Below are 8,881 nucleotides of genomic sequence, written 5' to 3'. Positions count from 1 at the left end.
TGGAATTCACTGTTCATACATTTTTCCTTTATTTCTTAGAATGAAGCTGTGCGTCATATATGAACACTTCATTTGAACTGTCAAACCAACTAAAAAAAAAAGTATTCTTACCATGTGCTCGAATTTTTATTTCATGCAAGTACACCATTCACAATGAAACAAGGAACCTGGAATCTCATATTTGCAAGTTCAGGGATGTAAAATATGGACTCAAAATAGCATAATGAACTGTTGTAGAGTATATGAAGCAAAATTGTTAAAATGGCATCAAATGGTATTATGTTTATAGGCACAGAGCAAACATGTCATACTAGTACTAAGAAGGTGCGCAGAGATAAGGAGACAAAAGTGTCTACTTGTAATCAAACAAAACGAGTGTACCTGTATATAATCACCAAGCCTTCTAAATAAAAGACCAAGCCAGAATTAAACAACTACAATACTCATTCAAAACCATTAAGTTTTAACTAACCTCTGTTTAGCCTACAACCACAGGTTAGCGTGGAGAGATGTAGCAATTAAGATAGCATGAATATGAATGCCATCTCGGCCCACAGTATTTTCATAGACAAACTGAACTACTGCTAATCCTTGTGATCATCATACTTACAAAAAGGGATACCACTGCACTGTGATGGACTGAAGTGGCTGTAGCAGGTGTTGACCCTATAGATTAAGCTTTTGATGACGTGCAGAGGCTGATTATACACAGATTTCTGGTCCCTGTGAGCTGAACCTTATGCAGGTCTGCCACCAGATCTTATTTTCCCACCTTAACAACTCTCTGGAATGGCCACACAATTGTGAGACTTCTAGAAACTGCACCAAAATAAAATTTAAGTTTGGATAATGATGTCACAAACCCCATATAGAGAGTCGGGTTCTCCCAAGACCAGAGCTTTCAGAGAGCAAGACTGTCAAGTTTTCCATTTTAAGAAATTCAAAGTTATAGCTACAAAGCAGTGATAAATTCTAAGCTATCCATTAAATGATGAGAACTATGATAAAATACACATAAATAAGTAATTCTACTGAATCAAAAAAAATTCTGATCCAAGAAGGAAGTTGATTTGAGTTTTAATGGCGTACCCACTAATGCTGACAAGGAATAGATACCCATTTCATTATGCTATTCATAACCTAAATATCATATTGAATTACTGCAGAAGAATGGCTTGTTTCCTGAAAATTTTACAACAATGGCTAACTTCATTTTCAAAATGGAATATTACTAGAACAGCCAACGAATGCAAGAAATGTATTTGTTAGAAAATATTTCCACACGATAGCTATTCTTTATGATCAGGATGAGAACCAGAATTCAGTAACCCATATTTCAATTTTGGATGGTCGAAACTCCTACGATCGGCATCCATGCCGCATGTAAAGCCCCAGTCTCCAGAGTCTCTGACAAACATTCATTAAGCTTGAAACATCATTGCTCAGTGTGGGATCTGATGCCTTGCTGACTCAAATGTAGGCACACGAATGACTGCTATGCAATGGAGCGAATGCAATAGGCAGATGTTCTGTAACACACAAATTATGCAGGGTTTGCAAGATTCCATAGCAAACAGAGTTTATGATAGATTGGGTCCACTGCTACAGGTGAAAAATCGATGTTAATTTTATAGCAGCTTACCAATGAAGATGCTGGTCGTGCCAGCAGCTTAGATGATGATCCTGAAAGTCACTCAATGACAGAGATGATTTATAACAGAAATTTCAAAGGAGTAATGCGATAAAAGTGAAATAAAAAGATAAAAGTAAATGATGCGATATGGCAAAACAGGTGAAAGGAAAACAGAGGTAAAGAGAAAAAAAAAGTTAAACGGAATACATATACGAAGGACTGAAATTTGTAAAGCAAGCACATCAATCTGTGTTTTCATAAGGAGAACCAAACACGACTCTCTGATGAATTCCCTAGACTGCAACACACGATTCATTAGCGAATGGGTATTCAGTACCCATCTTCCTCAACGATATGACATAACCAGATGAGATTTATGGGAACAACATTTACGAGAAAATAAAAAATAAAAAATAAAAAAAAGAAAGAAAAGAAAAATAACAGAAATAGACAGATGCAACAATTCCAGAACGAATGAAATGCTCTTTTGACGCTGTTTAAAACGGGAATCGAAATGTAAAAAGATAAATAAATAACAAAAGGAACAAGAAATCGGATGTGGGAGTCAGGGACTCCGTTAATTTTGCACTGTTGTGGATCGATTTGCTATAGACGAATTGATACCACAGGGGGTGCTTGAATGGGGATGGACGAATCAAAAGAAAATTCAAAGCAAAATCAAAGAAACCAGTAAGAAGAAGGAACACTCACTACAGACTAATGGGAGATCTGGCTTTTACATGATATTGCAACTATTCTTCTGATATCCTTAGCATCCTGTGATTCTGCTGAGATTTCAGAGGGTTGGGTTTCCTTCAGGCCTATGCAGAGGAAGCCCTTGCAGAGAGGGATTTTTTTCCTTCAGTTCTTACAGGAGGAGCCTCAGAGAGAAGAAGGTCGATTTATGAAAGGGAAAGGTGATGAATGTCGAGCATCAATGAAGGATGGCGTTTCGTGAATGTAATGGATGATGGCAATGGATGAGAAGAAGGAAGAAGATGAGGGGGTGAGAGGCGATAGCGGATGCCATGAAGGAGAAGAAGAAATAATGCAGAGGTGAAGAAGCGATGCCTTCGGATTTTCTCATCGTGCCCCTCTTAAGGAGGGGGACGAAGGTTCAGGAAGGGGAGGAGTTCGATTGGAGTTTGTTAGGGATGAACGAAGGAAGGAGGCCATGGAGGATCGGATGATGGAGGAGATCCTTCTGGAGGAAGGTTTTCGAGAGAGAGCGGGAGAATGCGCTGCCTTCTTTTACGAAGGGTCTTCACCGAAAACCCTAAAAAGACAGATTAAAAGGGGGGTTTGGAAGGTTCGTGAAATTTTTTTTTTTTTTGGTTTTCCAAAAAGAGGCTCCTTCAACAAAATTTTTCATAAAAATAGTTTAAAAATAAGGTTTTTAGTATAATTAGCTTTTAAAAGCTTAAACTCATTTGTTTTTCTTGTAATTTTTTTTTTGGTTTTTGTGTTATTTTTCATTTTTTTGTATTTTTGGAATAAAAGTCTAAGACTTTACGAGAAAACAAAGATTAGACACTAATTTTTTGTATTTTTGCAAAGTATTTACAAGCGGGAGTTTTTCTGAGAACTCAAGGCTATTTTGGAAAAATTTCTTCAGAAAATGGGTTCATATCCGAATTTTGAGAAAATATTCGAGGTTTAAAGCCTTGAATCGAGAAATACAGAGTTGGGGATCCAACAGAGTGCCAGATGAACTACCCGAGCCATTCATAACCATTTTTTGGTATTTTTGTAATTTTAATTTGGAAATCGGACAACGAGGCTCAGATTTGGATTTAAAACACTAGATTCGGATCCAGAATCGAATTTGAATATATCAATATGAAATTTAATCCACAAAATCTGAAGAATAACTAAATTTTATTTTTGATCTTCTCAGAAGATGGAGCCAGGGGCAAAAAGGTCATTTTACAAACCTTTGAAAAATTTGGGGTGTTCACAGATGCCCCTCTTTGCTACTAAGCCGGTTGAAAGCCGAGCTTAGTGGCAAATATAACACTCCAAATTTTGAAAATGCCAGAGTCAGCAGATCTGAAGTGGGTGTGGAAGAATTATTTTGAAAATATGGCTTCCCAGGCTTAGAACCTTATTCTGAATGGTTTTAGGGAGATGAAATCCTTGAAGATGATATGATTGAGTAGAAGATGAGGAAATCGTGATGGGACTTTGGCTGAACATCCCGAAATGGTGGAATAAGAATTTTGATCAAGTCTCACGGGTGAGACAAGATACGCTTTTTGGAATGATTCAGGTTTTAGCCCTTAACCTGGATGGGACGAAGATATATCAAAATGAATTTTGAACGAGGAAAGGAATACATGAGAACCTTGATGGGACATTTTTGGAAAATGCCCCGTGAAATGAAGCTCACGTAGGATCCTATGCAAAGCATGGATTCCTTGATGAGAAGAGCCATGATGGGACTGGAAAAAAACATCTCATCAAAATAAGGAATTTCGTTGGAACGAGACTCAGGTTTAACCCAAACCTGAATGAGAAATCTATCATATGGATTTCTCAAATGGAGAAACCATTATGGGACCTTCGGAGTTTGGACGAACAAATCCGAAAGGGGTTTTGCGAAAGGAGGAAAATAGGGTTCCCTAAAGCTTTGAAAAGGAGACGAAATGGGGCGTCTCATCGCTGAGACTGAAATAGCTTTTGAAATCAATGACCTCTCGCAGAAGGTTCAGGTTTGACCCTTAACCTGAGTGAGGAAAATCTACCATACAAATTTCTCAAATGGAGAAACCATAATGGGACCTTCGGAATTTGGACGAACAAATCCGAAAGGGGTTTTGCAAAAGGAGGAAAATAGGGTTCCCTAAAGCTTTGAAAAGGGAACAGAATGGGGCGTCTCACTGTTGAGACTGAAATAACTTTTGAAATCAATGACCTCTTGTAGAAGGTTCAGGTTTGACCCTTAACCTGAGTGAGAAAATCTACCATACAGATTTCTCAAATGGAGAAACCATGATGGAACCTTCGAAGTTTGGACGAACAAATCCGAAAGGGGTTTTGCGAAAGGAGGAAAATAGGGTTCCCTAAAGCTTTGAAAAGGAGACGAAATGGGGCGTCTCATCGCTGAGACTGAAATAAATTTTGAAATCAATGACCTCTCGCAGAAAATTCAGGTTTGACCCTTAACCTGAGTGGGAAAATCTACCATACAGATTTCTCAAATGAAGAAACCATGACAAGACCTTCAGAGTTTGAACGAACAAATCCGAAAGGGGTTTTGCGAAAGGAAGAAAATAGTGTTCCCTAAAGCTTTGAAAAGGGGACGAAATGGGGCGTCTAATCACTAAGACTGAAATAGCTTTTGAAATCAATGACCTCTCGCAGAAGGTTCAGGTTTGACCCTTAACCTGAGTGGAGAAAATCTACCATACGAATTTCTCAAATAGAGAAACCATAATGGGACCTTCAGAATTTGAACGAACAAATTCGAAAGGGGTATTGCGAAAGGAGGAAAATAGGGTTCCTTAAAGCTTTGAAAAGGGGACGGAATGGGGCGTCTCACTGTTTTGACTGAAATAGCTTTTGAAATCAATGACTTCTCGCAGAAGGTTCAGGTTTGACCCTTAACCTGAGTGGGAAAATCTACCATACAGATTTCTCAAATGGAGAAACCATGAGGGGACCTTCGGAGTTTGAACGAACAAATCCGAAAGGGGTTTTGCAAAAGAAGGAAAATAGGGTTCCCTAAAACTTTGAAAAGGGGACAAAATAGGGCGTCTCATTGCTGAGACTGAAATAGCTTTTGAAATCAATGACCTCTCACAAAAAATTCAGGTTTGACCCTTAACATGAGTGAGAAAATCTACCATACAGATTTCTCAAATGGAAAAACCATGACAGGACCTTCGGAGTTTGGACGAACAAATCCGAAAGGGGTTTTGCGAAAGGAGGAAAATAGGGTTCCCTAAAGCTTTGAAAAGGGGACGAAATGGGGTGTCTCATTGCTGAGACTGAAATAGCTTTTGAAATCAATGACCTCTCACAGAAAATTCAGGTTTAACCCTTAACCTGAGTGGGAAAATCTACCATACAGATTTCTCAAATGGAAAAACCGTGATGGGACAGGAAGAGATATTTCAACTGAATGAGGCAACTTTTCCTGGAAGATATAAACAATGCTAGGTTGCATCAAAATGGATATCGAATTTTTATTTCATTCTTGGAATAGCTAGAAAATTTTGCCAATAAGATAAAATTATAGTTGATTCAAATGCTTGAAAATGTGCACGTATGTGCAAAATATATTCCTTCTTTTACCTAGAGTATTTCCTCCATCGAGATTAACTCCTTGGTTTTAAGAGTCAAATTTAAATTTTTAGCGCTGATGATTTTCTTCAAGGAAGTTATCCATTTCCCTGATATGAGAAGAGAAGAAATATTCTTAATTTCATAAAAGCAAGTAATGAAGAGATATTGATAAAAGAATTTTGCATGAGAAAAGATGACTTCTGGCAACTTTGGCAGTTTGATATCTCAGTGTTTTCCCATGATGATCCTTTTGCACTCTTTTTGAGTCACTGAACTTTATCGAGTTTTACATCATCCTTCATTTGGATGTCCTGCCTTTTCTCTCTTTTTCAGGGAAGGGTACGTCACAAACTCCTTCATCTTGGAGATGTTCCGATCCTTCTTTTTATCTCATGAATTCTATTAATGACTTTGGCTCAAAAAGGTCTTTAGATGATAGTAGAAATGAAATATCTTTTAGGGTTTGTTGGTAGGTTCATTGCACTCGCCTTCATCTCGACGGTGATCTAAACTTTCCCTGGAAGGATCCTTCACAAACTCCTTTATCTTGGAGATGATCTAAATCTTCTTTGTCCGCGGGGGTCTAACTCGCATATTCGTCTTCATCTTGGAGGCAATTGAGAGATCCCTTTTGCGGATATTTGATTGCAACTTTAAATAAATGAGAAGACATGGATTGAGTGCATTCTTTTTATAGCTCGAGATATTTCCACTGCCTGATTGCCAGATAGCCGTCTTTAAACATGCGCCATAGCCATGATCAATATCAATTTGCTTCTGGCTTTTCAACATCATTGAAGATTTCTTTCACTAATCATATCAAGGACATTTCTTACATCCTTTTGGTTGATCAATAGGAAAAGATTTGAATTTTTCCTCTTTTTCGCAAAAAGTTTCACCCTTTTGGAAAGAAAATACTAGAGGTAATCTGAGAAATTTCTTTTGTGTAGTAAGAATATTTGGAATCAACAAATGTTTTTAGCAAATTGGCATAATGTTCCAGAATCCTTTTGTAAAATAATCACTCAATATAAATTTTGATGAGACCTTAAGCCGAATCTTTGATTTTGGAAATACATGACCAACAAAAGCTGGAACCTTTGAAATACATGACCAGCAGAAGCTGAAACGTTTGAAATACATGACCAGCGAAAGCTGAAATATTTGAAATACCTGATAAGCAAGAAGCTGGAACGTTTGAAATACATGGCCAGCAAAAAGCGGGAACGTTTGAAATACATGACCGACAAGCTGGAACGTTTGAAATACATCAAATTTGGAAGTTCAAGTCAGAACTTGATTTGTAGAAGAGAAAGCTTTGATCAGAAGGTTGAATTTAGGAAGTTACCGGTGCGAGGACCGGATTTTGAAAATGAGTTCAATATAGGATTGAAAAAGTTTTGAGAAATAACCAGTGCGAGGACTAGGTTATGAAGATGAGCTAGATTAGAAAGTAAAGTTTCTTGATGAAAATTCTGAATTCAACGGACCATCACATCTTAACTGTATGTGGTCTGCTTTCAGTGTTTGCCCCCTTATCCTGAATGGGGAAGGAAGGAAAGAAATACCTCATTAGCAAGAGGCATCAGGTTTATCCCTTAACCTGAAGGAGAAAGAAGGATTTTTAAAGAGAATAAACCTGAAGCTTTGAAATTTGGAGTGGATTAGCCAGAAGGCTAAATTTTGGAAAGAAGGTCCCGTCTGACAGTTGGGATTTTTGAAAAAGAAGAGAGTCCAAGTCGGGACTCGTGTACCTAAAAATAAAAATAAAAGGAGAGAACATGAGTCGGAACCCGGGTGTTCAAGATAAAAGATAAGAGAGAAATTTTGAATTGGAAAACTCGAATTCTTGACACAATCAATTGGTCCCAATGTGAGCATTGGATCCAAAAGGAAGTCCTAGTCGGAACTCGAAACTTCAAATGAAAAAAAAGAGAAAGCCCGAGTGGAGACTCGGGTCTTTTAAAACAAAGGATAAAAGAAAAGTTTTGAGTTTGAAAAGTTCGAAATTTCGACGCAACGATTGGTTCCAACACGAGCATTGGATTCAAAAGGAAGTCCGAGTCGGAACTCAGATCTTCAAACAAAAGAAAAGGGAAAGCTCGAGTGGAAACTCAGATCTTTTAAAACAAAGAATAAAAGAAAAGTTTTGAGTTTTGAAAAATTCAAAATTTCGACGCAATGATTGGTTCCAACACGAGCATTGGTTTCAAAAGGAAGTCCGAGTCGGAACTCAGATCTTCAAACGAAAGAAAAGGAAAATCCCGAGTGGGAACTCAAATCTTTTAAAACAAAGGATAAAAGAAAAGTTTTGAGTTTTGAAAAATTCAAAATTTTGACGCAATGATTGGTTGCAACACGAGCATTGGATTCAAAAGGAAGTCCGAGTCGGAACTCGGATCTTCAAACGAAAATAATAGAGGAAAAACCCGAGCCGGAACTCGGATCTTCAAAAAGATAAAAGAGGAACCCGAGTTTTGAAAAACTCAATTTTCTGGAGTTATGATTGGTTCCAATACGTGCATTGGATCCCAAAAAAGGAAACTCGAATCGAAACTCGGGTTTTTGACAAAAAGTTTTAATCAGAATATTGAATTTTGAAGATTTGCCAGTGCGAGGACCGGATCTAAAATTAAGAATGACCATTTCGGGGACTGAATTTATTTGCATGTGATTTGACTGCCCCCTTATCTTGACTGGGGAGGAAATAAAATTTGAAAAGAACTAACGAGAAGAGATAGAAATTGATGGAATAATTGACAAAAGAGAAAAATCAAGGAAACTTTATGGGAATTATTTTTATAACAGAATTCTCACAGGTAGCATTGTTGCTCCTATGAGTGGTTTCAGGATTATCCCTTATCCTGAATGGGAAGGGAAATTAATAAAAGGCTTGATAAAGAATCAAAAGAATCAACAAAATTTGAAAAAGAAAATAAAACTGATAAAATTGGATAAAGA

Source organism: Nuphar pumila, chromosome 3 (assembly GCF_984573655.1).
Source record: "Nuphar pumila chromosome 3, dmNupPumi1.hap1.1, whole genome shotgun sequence".
In the NCBI taxonomy this organism is placed as follows: domain Eukaryota; kingdom Viridiplantae; phylum Streptophyta; class Magnoliopsida; order Nymphaeales; family Nymphaeaceae; genus Nuphar; species Nuphar pumila.
The sequence above is the reverse complement of the archived record's forward strand: the minus strand, read 5'-3'. Positions refer to the sequence as shown.